The 15,482-nt window shown below is 48.1% G+C and overlaps 1 long non-coding RNA gene and 3 pseudogenes across 1 annotated transcript; 3 read left to right on the top strand and 1 right to left on the bottom strand.

Annotated features, from left to right (window-relative positions):
• Nucleotides 1-647: 647 nt before the first annotated feature.
• On the top strand, nt 648-1,402 carry LOC135292432 (feather keratin Cos1-1/Cos1-3/Cos2-1-like; annotated as a pseudogene).
• Nucleotides 1,403-5,938: 4,536 nt separating this feature from the next.
• On the bottom strand, nt 5,939-6,693 carry LOC135292430 (feather keratin Cos1-1/Cos1-3/Cos2-1-like; annotated as a pseudogene).
• A 2,956-nt stretch (nt 6,694-9,649) lies between these two features.
• Nucleotides 9,650-10,404, top strand: LOC135292433 (feather keratin Cos1-2-like; annotated as a pseudogene).
• Nucleotides 10,405-12,680: 2,276 nt separating this feature from the next.
• On the top strand, nt 12,681-15,270 carry LOC135292429 (uncharacterized). The gene is made up of 4 exons (XR_010354775.1): nt 12,681-12,811; nt 13,815-13,953; nt 14,863-14,975; nt 15,075-15,270. It is a non-coding gene; the product is annotated as an uncharacterized LOC135292429 (long non-coding RNA).
• Nucleotides 15,271-15,482: the final 212 nt, after the last annotated feature.

The raw sequence follows: 15,482 nt of genomic DNA, 5'->3' as shown, positions 1-15,482 counted from the left end.
ACAAAGTAAAATCCCACCCACAGCTTCTCAACCTTTTTCACTGAGCAGACTGGAAGTGTTGCCACAGAATAAAGGATGACTTGGAGGCCGAGGTCTGGATGCACAACACTAATGAGTCTAAAGAAGAAGGGGAGGTGGCTCACAAAGGGAGCCAGGAGCAGCCACTAAGATGCAGTGGACCTCCTGCAGGGTGTCCATCTGACTCTCATGCCGAGGGAGAGAGGGCAACACATCCCCACTACACGGGCCTGGGACATATAGAGAACAGGAGATAATAAGGAGCAGAGTAGAAGATGGAAAGAACATCAAAAGTTCTGACATGTCCCCTCACGTTGCAGTTATTAAGCTTGTGAGCAAGAAGCACAAGAGCGGTGCCCATTTCCTGAAAACTTTGCCATGAACAATCCAATCAGAAATGACCTAAGTGAACATCACCTGGCCACTAGGGATGCCACCAGCCCTTGATCAGAGCGTTCTTCCTGTGTTGACATTTTCTGCCTCGGAAATCACTGACCATCTCATCACAGCAATTACACAAAGAGACCTTCATATAGGAAGTCATATGGCAGAAGCCAGGAAATGAAAAGGCAGCAATGCAGGAAAACAGGACACAGTCCAATTATTAGCTTGGATGGTTAGCATTTGCCATGAGCTGGTCACAAAATAACCACTTCCACAAAGGAGCCTTTGAGCCTGAGGCAGAGCACAACTGCTATAAAAGGCAGCCCAAGTCTCTGCTCTCTCATCCACTTCTCTCACCTCCTCCTCCTCAGGAATCAGGTGAGTGCAAAGCCCCTTCTCCTCCTCCTCCTGCTGCTGCTTCAAGAGCAGCTCTTGCCTGGCTGGAGGTCTCAGCTGAGAGGGGCTGTTGGAGCTGAGGGCTGGGAGCTGCTTGTGCTGGGAGAGGGCAGGGGACAGAAGGTCTTGTGCAGACAGAGAGAGGCTGGGACTGGGCTGAGAACACTCCTGGGCATTGAGCTGGGCCAGGAGGTGCCTTGGCTGCAGGGTGTTTGGGTGCACTGCTGCTTCTCATGTGTCCTTACTCTGTGCTTCTCCCTGCCCTCTGTGCCAGGTGCACCTGTGAGCCCAAGCCATGTCCTGCTGCAAGCCCTGCGACCCTTGCTGCCAGCCCTGCGGCCCCTGCCCACTGGCCAGCAGCTGCAATGAGTGCTGTGTCCGGCAGTGCCAGGATTCCCATGTCGTCATCGAGCCCTCCCCTGTGCTGGTGACCCTGCCTGGCCCCATCCTCAGCTCCTTCCCACAGAACACCGCCGTGGGATCCTCCACCTCTGCTGCTGTTGGCAACATCCTTAGCTGTGGCGGAGTGCCCATCAGCTCTGGGGGCTTTGACATCTCCTGCATCACCAACTGCTTTGGTGGCAGCAGATGCCGTCCCTGCTAAATCTACTGGCAGCATCCTCGGGCAAGAACCTCCACAACCTCAGGACCTGATTCTGAGCAGGAGATAGAGCTTTGGGACATTGTAATTAGAGTTTCAAGCTGCTGTCCCCTTCTTCTCCTGTCTCCTCTTCTTCTCTTTCTTTTGCTATCTGTGTCTCCCCAGACCAACATGGGAGAACTTGTTGCCCTTCCTCTTCCTCCCTCTTTAGAGTGGGCAGATTGACAACCTGCAGGAACTCTACTGCATCTTATTGGTCTTCCAAGTGGTCTTTGTGAGGCACCTCCTTTTCTTCTCTAGACTTAATAAAGTTGTTTTGCAACCAAGCCATGGCCTCCAAAACCTCCTTCTTTCCACGGGAACTCTTCCGGTCAACGCAAGGAAAAAGTTGGAGAAAACAAGTTTTGTGACTCCCTGCAGTGAACTTCACTTCTTGCCTTTTCTTTTGGAGCTGTCAAAATCTTCCCTGTCTACCCCACAGAGAATGGTCTTCAGGGAAACCCCGGCTTTGAACAGTCGCAGCAATAGAGATGGGAAACAAAGTTCTGGGGACAGCCCACAACCTCACCTCTACCTTCTCCTCCCCTCCATCATATGGTCTACAGGTCAGCACAGATGGTCAAAGACAGATGAAATATGCAACCCATACACTTCTTCATCACCTGGTTGCCTTCCAGACATACAAGGCTGAGGTGAATCACAAGGTGATATCAGTATCTGCCATATTCAGGCTACGCAGTCGCAGTCCCCATTCCTGTGAACCAAACACCCCATGGGCTACTGCCTGGCTGGGCTCTTGGTCTTGCTTGGAGAAAGGCTTCTTCATTTTTGGGTTCTCTTTTTGTTTTTGTTCCCTTGTCTCAGAGAGACTACAGATAGCACTTTTGAGCTACCTGGAGATGAATTGCACAGGTGCTGCCAGTCTCTGCAGGCAGCCATGCTCCAGCAAGCTGGTCAAGATGGATTAGCCCCCACTCCAGGAAAGAAGAATATGGAAACAGAGACTCTTTCTCTTTCATGGCACCTTTTTCTTTTCTTCACCTTCTTCTCTCTTTTCTTCACCAATTGGCGAAGGTGGGATCTTGGCTTTGAAGGTACTTACTTTTGATTTACAACTGTAGCCACTTTTAAAGACTGAATTTCGCAATTAGAAACTTTTTTGAAATTAACTTCAAAAACTTTGCCAGGAGCGAAAAAGCGAGCAAGTTCCTGGGGTCAGACCACCCTATGCTGCTGTGGACAGACCTGTCCTTTCCCTTCCACCACAAGCACAGTTCAGAGGACAGCAGCAGCATCAGGGGAGCCCCATGAATGGCAGGAGGAAGCAGCAGCAGCGCAGACCCCACCTAAGCTGGCAAGTCTTCATCAGCCACTAGAACTGCTCTACAGGTTCTTGCCTTTCCCAGCAGGACTTACCATTATCTTGTCCCTTTTTTCCCTGGACCATATGGTCCCCTGCCATCTTGGAAGGAAAGGGTGTGATGTCATCTTCCCCTTGTCCCTCAAGCCATGCAGACACCTTGGGAAGGATATTTCTGGAATTTCATGTTTCTTTTGGTTCCCATGGGGTTTTTTGAGGTTCAGCAATTTTGTATCTAGCAGTAATTTACAGCTATTTTTTGCCTGTTCTGTTCGTTAGTAAACTGTTTGGGTTTTTTTCATTTATATCTACTCATATTTTGTTCTTTATTGGTGGAAATGGGTTTATTAGAATTAAGATTACTTATTTTAGATTGCCCATTCTTTAAATTATCTCAAACCAAGAAAACCCCCATCAGTGAAATTTAAAAAAACATCTCTGTTCCATTTTCTTTGGGACAATTGCAAAGTTTCCCTGGTAACTTAACCAGTTCTGTTGCAGAATTACTGAGTTACTGAGTACTCTGCCTCCTGATAAATGAATCTTGTCTTTACAAGCAGGCAGAGCATGGTGAAAGGAAGTGAAGGAGAATTGGATTTCCTGACTCAAACCCCTTGTCTGGAGAGTGGAGTGAAGTGATAACAGGCTCAGGGAGTTCTGATTCCCTCTCTGCCTCCTCAGTTTTTACAGGTGGACGGGAGTTAAGTGTGCAGGGAGGGTTTGGTTTTGCTGCATTAAACTCACAAGGGCTGAGGACTGTGACATCATGTTTGAGGTCCACCTTTTCCTCAGGGCTGAAAAACTCTAATTAATTCTCTACACCTTCCCCAACAGCGTTAATTTGCAACTCTAAAGCTCTTTGGCTTTGGACAAGTTTGTTTAACTGGTTTTTCAGGTTTTGGGCTAGCTTCTTCTGGGCATTCCATTCTCAATCTGCCCTGAAGTGGGCTATTGTTTCAGCCCCTAAGGATATTTGCAACTCAATCAGATCTTTCTGTTGCTGCTCCACAACACATTTCTCTTTGAGTTCAGCCTCTAGGGGAATGGATACCAGGCCTTTTCCCTTGCTGGAGTTTCCCCCATCTTTTGCCAAAGTTCCAGTTTTCTCTGCTACTAACTGCAAATTTTGCCAATTTTCCTTAGCCCACATTCCTCTTTATGAAGTTGGACAATGTTTATAAGCTTTTAGCAATTCTATCAGTGGATGTGAGAAACAAGGTTCACTCTTTCAAATTTTTTAAAGTTTAGTAAGGGAGAAAAGGGACAGTACCTAGTGCTGAGGTGCTTGGCAAACTGCCAGGAGCAGGCCATTAGCTTAAAACAATTTTCTTACATACTCTTTCATTACATTGGTTAAATGCATATTCATGGGGATTGTACATATTCAAACATTCATGTGGGTTTACATGTTCCGGGAATTTTTTTGCTTGGCTCAACTTTTGACTCGTCTTCATGCCATCCTGTAGATGAAATTCATATATTTCATTTCTTCTCAAAGCTCTGTTCCATTGTTTGGACAGTATTAAATCTCTCCTTGCATTTTTCTCTTGGTATTTATTCTCATGGTTCTTTTCACTGTTATCATTCAGATAAGGTACTCCACAAGTACATTGAATCAACATAGCTCTTAACATAAATAAAGGCATTTAACATTAACACATAGTCTGTTTTAATACTTTGCAAAGGACTAAGCTATATATAAGCTACATACTGCATACAAAAACTGACAGATTATACTATATTAAAGTAGTTAAGAGCAGTTACAAATCGTGGTATATTGAGATCTTTGTGATTAATAATAATTTGCAAAAGCCAATATATAAATGCAAAAGCCAGCAATTACATAGTTATTTGTAACAGTGGAGAACAGGTCAGATCAGGTTTTTACCCAGTATTCTATGATCGTTTTGCTGGAGATTATTGGTTTTGAGCAAAAATTAATTTCTCCTTTTTTTGCAAAGAGCAGTTCTCTCTGTATAAAATACCTCTTCATCACCTCACCTGCTCACTGTGTTTTCCAGGGATTGGTAGCCTCTGAAGGGCTGGGATAAAAGTCGAGGCAATGGGGTGCATGGAGTAGGATATCGCCTCACCAGGGCAGAGCCCAAGCTGCCCCTTCCTCCACGTAAAATCACATGAAATACTTCCAGTCTCTCACTTATGGGGCTGGGAACGTCCTGATCTAGATAAAAGCACCTGTGATTCTGGTACCTGGGTGGACTTAGATTTTCTGTATGATCCATTCTAACCCAAACCATTCTATGACATCATGATCTGTGGGCTGTCTCTGGCAGACAATTTGTTCACCAAGTCCATCATCCTTTACCTGATACTCTTGGGCACTGGTTTGGTCAAAAGGGAAGATGATGCCCAGATAATATCCATCCATAAATGGAAGAAATGTGAACCTTTAGTCAAGCATTAAGTCATTTGCACGAACTCAACCAAAAGTCATTTACCACTGCATACCCTGAGTATGGCTGATACGAATCCCAACTTGTGAATTTTCTCAGCCCTGCATTATCTGTTATTAGCTTTGCCAGCCTGTGCTGAGGGAGTGCATCTTATCTGCCTGTGCTTCTGTTTGCATGCCATGGAGCCTCAACCAGGTAAGCAAGAGGCGGAGAAGGAAGAGATGAGGCTGTGGGCTGGTCCCAGGAATTGTTTTTCCCTTCCCCATTCCTGCCATCCTTTGGAGGGAGTCTCTCAGCCTTTGGCTGCTGAGAAGCTATGCATGACTTTGTCAGCTTCAAGGGAAAAGGCACAAAGGAAAATCTACAGGGAATCTCACCATTTTCTTTCTCCTGCTATTTTCCCTGAGCAGACTGAAAGAGTTGTTACAGAATGAAGGAGGACTCAGAGGCCCATACTTGGATGCAAAAAAGCTTTATTGAGTATAGAGGAAAAAAATACTCAGAGTGGCTCAGAGAGGGCACCAGGAGCAGCCACTAAGATGCCGTGGGGGTGTCCCTCTGCTTGGCCTGCAGAAGGAGGGGAGGGCAACAGCTCTCCACTAGACTGGCTTAAGGAGATATGGAGAGCAAATGAAAGAGCAAAAGGAGAGAGGAGAATGGGACAATGGCTTGACATTCTAATTAGAATGTCCCAAAGCTCTATCTCCTGACCAGGACAGGTGCTGAGGTCATGGAGGTTCTTGCCCAAGGATGCTGCCAGCAGATTTAGCAGGGACGGCATCTGCTGCCACCAAAGCGGTTGGTGATGCAGGAGAGGTCAAAGCCCCCAGAGTTGATGGGCACTCCCTGAGAGCTGAGGATGCTGCCAACAGCAGCAGAGGTGGAGGATCCCACGGCGGTGTTCTGTGGGAAGGAGCTGAGGATGGGCCCGGGCAGGGTCACCACCACAGGTGAGGGCTCGATGACCACGTGGGAGTCCTGGCACTGCCTGACACAGCACTCATTGCAGCTGTTGGCCAGTGGGGTGGGGCCACAGGGCTGGTAGCAAGGGTTGCAGGGCTGGCAGGACATGGTTCGGGGTCACAGGTGCACCTAGGATGGAAGGCAGGGAGAAGCAGAATGTGAGGACACATGAGAAGCAGCAGTGCACCCAAACCCCCTGCAGCCAAGGCACCTCCTGGCCCACATTGCACTGCCCAGCTCAAGTCCAGGAGACACCGCAGCCAAGTCCCAGCCTCTCTCTGTCTGCACAAGACCTTCTCTCCCCTGCCCTCTCCCAGCACAAGCAACTCCCAGCCCTGAGCTCCAACAGCCCCTCTCAGCTGAGAGCCCCAGCCCAGGCAAGAGCTGCTCTTGAAGCAAGGAAGAGAAGAGGTTTCCCACTCACCTGATTCCTGAGGAGGAGAAGGTGAGAGAAGTGGATGAGAGAGCAGAGACTTGGGCTGCCTTTTATAGCAGTCCCGGCCTGCCTCAGGCCCACAGGCACCTTAGTGGAAGTCATAATTTTCTGACCAGCTCATTTCAAATGCAAACTATCCCAGCTAATAATGGGGCTGTGTCCTGTTTTCCTGCACTGCTCCCTTTTCATTTCCTAGTGCATTCCACGTGCTTTCTTTTATGCAAACTTCTGTAAGTGTCAAGATGAGAGGTTCAAGAACTTTAGGGCAGAAAGACATTAGCACAGGCACAATGCTCAGATCAAGGGCTGGCAGCATCCCCTGTGGGCAGGTGATGTGAGCCTGTTTCATGCCTGTAGATTTGTTTATGGCAAAATTGTCAGGAAAGGGGCACCACTTTTGTGCTTCTCACCTTCATGCACAAGGTCTCCATTGTTTGGGCACATGACAGAGCTTTAGGTTGCTATTTCCTTCTTCTACTTTTCTCTTTCTTTTGCTTTCTTTATCTCCCCCAGCCAGTCTAGTGAGGCCATGTTGCCCTCCCTCCTTCCACAGGAGAGGCTGATGGACAACCTGCAGGATCTCCACTGCATCTTAGTGTCTGCCCGTCATATTCCATGTGGGAACTGTTCCAGTCTGCTCAGGAAAAAAGATAGAGGAAGAAGAGGGTGGGAGTACCTGCAGTGGATTTTACTTTGTGCCTTTTCCCTTGGAGCTGATGAAGACATCCCCTGCTACTCTACAGCCAATGGCAATTAGACCACCAATCCAAAATGTACTGGTAGTGAGGGTAGAAAAAAACAGTGCCTGGGAACAGCCCACAGCTTCATCTCTTCCTTTTCTTCTGTTCTGTTGCCTGGTGTACATGGCCAGCACACAGCGACAGATATGGAGGCAGCGACCTCATACCTTCTTTAATGGATGGCTAAAGGGCCCAGCTGCTGTTGTTATATTCAGTTCTCAGATATTTCACAAGTTGGAATTGGTATCAAGCATGCTTAAGCTATGCAAGTGCTGTGGTTTGACACTGGCCCAACACCACGCACTCAGAAAAGTCACTCGCTCACCCTCCCCTGCTACAGCTGGGCAGTGGAGAGGGGAAAAAAATATAACAAAGGATTTATGAGTGAGATAAGAACCAGGAGAAAACACCTCAAGGGCAAAACAGGCTCAACTTAAAGTTGCAAAGTGACTTTATTACTACCAGAATCAGAGGAGGATAATGAAAAGCAAAATAATCCCTTTAAACACCCTTTCCCCCCACCCAGCCCCTCTCTCCTTCCCACCAACAGTGCAGGGAGACAGGGCATGGGGGTTTTTGGGTGAGTTCATCACCGAGATTTTCTTCTGCTGCTCCTGGAGAGGAGTCCAGAGAGACAGTTTTCCACTAACTTCTCTGGCATGGGTCCACTCTCACAAGCAACAGTCCCACTGCACCAGCTGCAATGGGAGTCCCTCCCATGGGCAGACAGTCCTCCCAAAACTGCTGCAACATGGGTCTATCTTTTCAAGGGGTGCACTTTCCAGGGACAGACTGCTCCAGCCTGGAAGCAGGACCCCCTCTCTCTTCGAGGCCTCCCACTGGATCACAGCGTCCTCCAGGCATCCAGCAAGGGCACCTTCTCCACGAGCTGTGGGTGGATCTCTGCATTCCCTGTGGATCCCCATGGGCTGTGGGTGGATCTCTGCATTCCCTGTGGATCCCCATGGGCTGTGGGTGGATCTCTGCATTCACCAGGGATCCCCATGGGCTGTGGGTGGATCTCTGCATTCCCTGTGGATCCTTGTGGGGTGTGGGTGGATCTCTGCATGCCCCATGCATCCATGGGCTGTGGGTTGATCTCTCCATCCCCTGTGGATCCCCACAGGCTGTGAGTGGATCTCTGCATCCCCTGTGGATCCCCATGGCTGCAAGGTCACAGCTGCTTCACCACGGTCATCACCACAGCCTGCAGAGGAATCTTGGCTCTGGTACCTGCAGCACCTCCTGCCCCTCCTTCTCCACTGACCTTGGTGTTGCCATGTTGTTTCCCTCACATGTTCTCAACTCCTCCTCTTCCCTACGAGGAGAAAAGCTGTGTGATTTTGTTTTGATTTTCTTCTTAAATATGTCATCAGAGGCATTACCGACCTCTCTCATTGGCCCAGTCTTGGCCAGCAGCATGTTGATCTTCAGAGCTGTTAGTGATTGGCTCTTCCTATGTCCAGAAAACAAGGCTTCATCTGCTCCTAGTGAGACCCAAGCACTGGCCTCAGTTGCCAGCACTCAAATCATCTCCAGGTCCTCCTCACTCTGTGTGACCCCTCCACTGTCACCCTTTGTGCCTGACCCATGAGCCAGTTGCTCACCCATCACACAATGTATTTATCCAGCTGTGTCCTGGACATTTTATCCAGAAGGATCCTGTGAGAAGAGGTATCAAAAACTTCACAGAATTGCATAAAAGATTATATCAGTTGGCTACCATTCATCAGCTACGTGGTTACCCTGTTGTGAAAGGAAATTAAATTTGACAAGCAGGGCTTTCCTCTCATGAACTCACACTGGTTGAAAAAATGACTGCCTTGTTAACCATGTGTTTCTGAATACCTCCTAGAATTATCTTTGTGCCAATTTGACCAGGGATTTTACTACAAGCCTAGACTAGCACACGTGTGCTCACACATGTCTTCATGGAACAAACAAAGAACTGTACATTCAAATAAGGTCAGGAAACCTCATTAGCTGAGAACTCTGTTGTGGAGATGCAGTATGTGCCTTCACAGCGGAGTCCTTGGGCACGTGGGAAAGAATACAAGAGCGGTGCCCAATTTCTGACAACTTTGCCACCACCAAGACCACAGGAATGACAGAGGTAAACACCACCTGCCCACAGGGGATGCCAATAACAATTAATCTGAGACTTCTGCCTGTGCTGACGTCTTTCTGCCTTGGAAATCCTTGATGCTGTCATTTTCACACTTACAGAAATAGATCTTCATATAGGAAAGCACGCGGAATTAGCCAGGAAATGAAAAGGCAGCAGTGCAGGAAAACAGGACACAGCCCCATTATTAGCTGGGATAGTGCACATTTGACATGAGCTGGTCAGAAAATTATGACTTCCACTAAGGTGCTTCTGGGCCTAAGGCAGTGCAAGACGGCTATAAAAGGCAGCCCAAGTCTCTGCTCTCTCATCCACTTCTCTCACCTCCTCCTCCTCAGGAATCAGGTGAGTGCAGAGCCTCTTCTCTTCCTTGCTTCAAGAGCAGCTCTTGCCTGGCTGGAGGTCTCAGCTGAGAGGAGCTGTTGGAGCTGAGGGCTGGGAGCTGGTTGTGCTGGGAGAGGGCAGGGGAGAGAAGGTCTTGTGCAGAGAGAGAGAGGCTGGGACTGGGCTGAGGTATCTCCTGGACTTTGAGCTGGGCAGTGCAATGTGGGCCAGGAGGTGCCTTGGCTGCAGGGTGTTTGGGTGCACTGCTGCTTCTCATGTGTCCTCACATTCTGCTTCTCCCTGCCTTCCATCCTAGGTGCACCTGTGACCCCGAGCCATGTCCTGCCAGCCTTGCAACCCTTGCTGCCAGCCCTGTGGCCCCACCCCACTGGCCAACAGCTGCAATGAGTGCTGTGTCAGGCAGTGCCAGGACTCCCACGTGGCCATCCAGCCCCCGGCCGTGGTGGTGACCCTGCCTGGGCCCATCCTCAGCTCCTTCCCACAGAACACCGCCGTGGGATCCTCCACCTCTGCTGCTGTTGGCAGCATCCTCAGCTCTCAGGGAGTGCCCATCAACTCTGGGGGCTTTGACCTCTCCTGCATCACCAGCCGCTATGGTGGCAGCAGATGCCACCCCTGCTAAAGCTGCCTAAAGTCTTTATGCAGGAACTTCCAAGACCTCAGCAGCTGGCTCTGGGCTGGAGATAGAGCTTTAAGACATGGTATTTAGTGTCTGAGCCATTGTTCCCTTCTACTTTTTTTTTTCTTTCCTTTGCTCTCAATGTTTCCCCAGGCCAGCCTAGGGGGACCTGTTGCCTTCCCTCCCTCTTTTGGGCAGGCAGATGGACACCCTGCACAAGCTTCACTGCATCTTTGTGGCTGCTCCTGGTGCTTTCTGTGAGCCACCTCTGTTTCTACCTTACATTCATTAAAGTTGTTTTGCATCCAAGCCTTGGCCTCTAAGTTGTCCTTCTTTCTGTGGCAAGTCCTCCAGTCTGCTGAGGGTGAACGGTGGAGGGGCAGAGCATGGGAGTCCCTGTAATGGATTTTCCTTTCTGCCTTTTCCATTGGAGTTGATGAAGAACATCCCTGGCTACTCCACAGCCAATGGCAAACAGCGAAAAGATGGCTCCAAAGGGTGGCAGGAATGGGGAAGGGAAACAGCAATGTCTGGGACCAGCCCGTAGCCTCATCTCTTCCTTCTCCTCCCCTGCATTACCCAGTCTAAGGTCCATGAGCAGCACATGTGGTCAAAGGCAGATGAGACAGGTACCTCATAGAGTCCTTTAGCACCAGGCAGGACCCAGCTGCTGTCCAGACATGCAGGGCTGAGGTGATGCAGAAGATGGGATCAGTATCTGCCAATCAAGTTACACAGGCTGTGGGGTCCCACCCTTAAGCTGTAGAAAACACTCAAAGTTCATAAATGCTCACAGTTAAAAGGAAGAGCAGAAGTCAGAGAGTCCGCATTAAAAAAAAAAAGTTTTATTAATAAATTACACACTTAGTGTGAATCTTGATGTGTTATAGTAATCCCAGACCTACAATATAAGGACATGGCAGTGGGATTTGGATTAAGCAGCTTGGTGAAAGAGAAGTGAGAAATTAAAGAGGGGGAGATGAATTAATGAGAGAAAGACAGAAAGAAATATAGGGAAAGAAAGAGATAAAGAGAGAGAACCAGAGAGAAAAAAAATGTCCTGGATCAATACAGTGGATGAGCTGTCAGTCTTGGCTTCAGCATCCATCAACCTGCGCTAGTCCAGTCCATTGGATGTCCAAGGTCCTGAGGCCAGTGCCCAGACCTTTTCATGAATAGGTTTGTCTGCCCCAAATATAGGTTTCTTGCTTTCTATGCAAATGAGTGCTCATACAGTCTGTTCATTCCAACTTTTTTGGAAATGGGTCACAAGCTTCAGGGGTCTTTGGTGACCTTGATCCCCCCTACAGTCCACGTGCACATTGTGACCTCATTCGCCTCCTTGTATTGTCCCATGTTTTGCTTCTCTTCAGGAACTACAGCAAGGTTAGTTATTCCAGGAAGGTGCTGTCCTACCTCTGTATGGCCCCTTCTCCAGCCACATCCTGTTTTTTCTCACAGCATCTTCAGAAACTCCTGAAGGCACAGCTGGGCTCAAAATAACAGCTCAGGCACACAGTGTCCCCATGGAGCTTGTTTGGTTCCTCCCATGCTCTTCCTGCCCAGAGTTCATGGCACAGACACCATCTGTGTCCATCTCACTGAGCACTGGTGCAGGAGCACAGAAGAAAAGGGACTCTTATATGTCTCAAACCCACAGGTTGATGGCTGTGCAGCCACCTGATGGTTCTTACTAAGAAGTTGTGAGAACAAATGGGATGTGGGTGGAGAGGGGTCCATGTGGAGGACAGTACTTTTCTGAGACAAATGGCCTTGTTCTGCCTGGATACTCCATCAGCTGAATCAATGCTCGAGCCAGGACTGGTGACCTGTCTTCCTTTCTTTCTCTGATTTAATGTCTCTCTCTTGCTTCTCTTTCACTCTACCCTATACTGACAATTTAAAATACTTTGTTTAAAAGACAGGTGTCTGCCAAGGAAGGCAGGAACCTTCATGGAATGGAAATATTACACCCTTCCCTCCAAATTATTATAACTTTGAAATTACGGGGCTGTCAGATAAAGATCTAGGAAAAGGAACTGCAGCTCTTTACTAGAATATATATAACAAGGCAAAGAAACAACAACAGCAGCAGCAAAGAGAAGCAGCCAGCCGGTCCCAGCCTCTCCCGGCCGCAGGCGCTTTCCCCTGTGGTGCAGTTCCGGGCACAGCCAGCAGGGGCGCTGCTGGCTCCCGGTCGGGCAGGTGGGTGCGATGATTCCCCCGCTCCAGCAGGGGGCGCTGTGGCGCGAGCTCGTCTCCCTCATGACGCGATGGCGGCTCAGGCGGTGGAGGAGAGGGGAGGTGGCTGCATCTGCAAAACTACGGGGAGCAGCCGGTCTCAGTGCCACTATGGGTGCTGAAATGTGCTGCAGCAGGAACCTTGGAGTGGCAAGCTGGAACAACACAGGTGAGCAGGCTTGTGGAGGCAAACAAAGTGTTGCAAAAAACCCTGAAGCCGTGGCAGGAGCAGCAAGGGTCCAGGCAGAGATGGGGTGTTGAATTAAAATGTAGCAGAAACCACCAGAGCAGGAGCAGAAAACAGCGGAACTGGGCAGTCCCAAAAGGAGAGAGAAGGTGGAGGGACCAGGTTTTGAGTTTTCCCCTGGCTCTCAGGTCTCTCATGTGATGTCCTGGGGCTGGCAGTGGCAGCCAGGCTCCTGCAAACAGCCAGGAAATGCTCCCTCCAGAGGGAGGGACCACACTGGGGTCCCAGGCTTCCCCCAAGGCACCCAAGCAGATGGTGAGGGTCCCTCCCAGTGAGATCGGGTGTAGGAAATGTCCCAGTTCAACAGCTGCTCTTGCAAGCAGAAGCTGACACATGGTAAGGAGAAGCAGTGAGGGACAAAACTCTGCAGTGGCATCAAATTCTCCCCACAGCAGCAGTCCAGCACAAAGACCACAACTGTCTCCCCTCCGATCCCCCAAGAGAGAAGGCAAGAGAGGGCTGAGCTCAGTCCCTGACCCCCAGCCAAGTCCCACAATGTCTCTGCACTTCCCAAGAGAAAACCTCCCTAGCCACCAAGCTCACTCCCCAGCTAAGAGACTGTAGCCAACTGCGCGTCTTTTCTCTCCCAAGTATCATTGTTTCCATGTCTTAGGCAACAAATAAGAGAAAAATTCCCTTGTAGAAAGAAAAAAAAAAAAAAAAAGGCAAAATCCTAACCTCCAACAACAGTGCGCTACCCTGTTTTTACAGTAGAAGATAATTTACACCAATTTCCATGCCAAGCGTGTTATTTATAATAAAGATATTTTTACTACTCAACTGCATTTAAAGAGACAGAACAGACATACTCTGAGTGGAAAAAGGTACTTTTGTCATTACTCCAAACTGTTATACACCTTGAGCAATTAAGTGGTAACCTGTCTAGGCCAGCTCTGCTGAGACTTGTCCTGTTTTATCTTTCCAGGAACATTACTGGGAATTGTGCCAGCACTTCCCACTGAAGACTGAGTTACTTATCAAAGAACTGCTTATCATTTTTGTAGGAGCAATCATGGCCAGCAGGAATCAAATTTGGTTAACACATCAACAAGCTCAACCCACAGGTTGAAACCCTGGCTTCTTTTGTTTATGTTAATCAATATGGTAACCATATGCATTCTGCTCTACACCCACTTCTCTCCTGTGGGTGCAATTTACTAGGGCAGCAATTACAAAGGCAGGTGGCATTCAAAAGGTAACCTGGAATAATACAAAAGGGAATTCCACTCCTAGCAACTAGATAACAGTAGCAACTATTAATTTTCCTTTATGACCCCACTAATCGTAAGACACAGTTTTCATTGTAACAGCACGTGGTGCTTCAGTATATACCATATACCACATCATTGTGTCAGGATTAAATCCCAATGGAGATGCACTCTAGCCCCTAGAGCACAGAGGATGGGCCTGATGGAGTGGATATGTTTGTGTGAGAATCCCTTGTGATTTTGTATTTGTAGACAACATTATTGTACATACAAGTACCCTAATATTTATGCTTGTAACTTTGTTGACATTATGGGATGTGATTTCACTTATTTAGCTCCTCTTATATCTTACCAAGTGTTATGATTTAATTATGCATTGACTTAAGAGCAGAAGCCTATTCCTACTGAATGAACTTCACTTGGATGTGAAAAATGCTATTGAAGGAAGCTGGAGAAAATGGACAGAAAATTTTGATTACCATTCATTCTGATGTAGAAAAATCCACAGGGTCATGAAGCAACAAAAAAAAGACAGGGAACATCATTGCTGGGACATTATATTTGGATAGTCACCAAGAGCAACTGAAGTTCTTAATGAAATGTTGCACCCTGTGACTGTCCTTCTGATGTTAACCTTTTTGCCTTTTATTTTCATAATGAGATTGTATATTAAAATGTATTATAAAGAAATTAACCCCAAATTCAGAGATTGCTTATATAGCTTTCCCCCTTTCTCTATCTCTTTCTCTACTTCTCCTTTTTCAGTCCAAGTCCATATGGATGTTTGAGCCACAGGGGGTGCAGGAGCCCAGATGATCAAGTGTGTCAAAGACCAATAACAGATAGCAGTATAACAGGGACCCAGTCGAGGACTGTTGGTAAGAAGACACTGTGAGAAACAGGCTGTCGCTGGAGAAGGGGCCATACAGAGGTAGGCAGCCCATTTTTCCAACAAACATCCTTGTTCTTTCTCCTAGAGACAAGCACAACACAGTACAGTGCAAACACAGAAATGAGGTCACAAAGTGAGCATGGACTGTCAATCAAAGGTTGCCCCAGCAGCAGTGGGCACTGGTTTGATCAAAGGCCTCATCCAGAAAGAACTCAATGGACAAATTACATACATCCATGCACGCGAGAAAATTACAGATTTGTAATAAAGCCATAAGACATTTGCACAAATTCAGCTGAAAGTCTCTTACCGCTGCATTAGCCTGAGTATGGCTGATAACAAACTTGTGAATTACCTCAGTCCTGCATGTCTGGGATACCAGCTGAGTCCTGCCTGTGCTGAGGGAGTATATCTCATCTACCCATGCTCCTGCGTGCAGGGCATAGACTGTAGACCAGGTAATGGAGGGCAGGAGTGAGGTTACAGGTTGTGC

Source organism: Passer domesticus, unplaced genomic scaffold (genome assembly GCF_036417665.1).
Source record: "Passer domesticus isolate bPasDom1 unplaced genomic scaffold, bPasDom1.hap1 HAP1_SCAFFOLD_355, whole genome shotgun sequence".
Lineage (NCBI taxonomy): Eukaryota > Metazoa > Chordata > Aves > Passeriformes > Passeridae > Passer > Passer domesticus.
The sequence above is the reverse complement of the archived record's forward strand: the minus strand, read 5'-3'. Positions and strand labels throughout refer to the sequence as shown.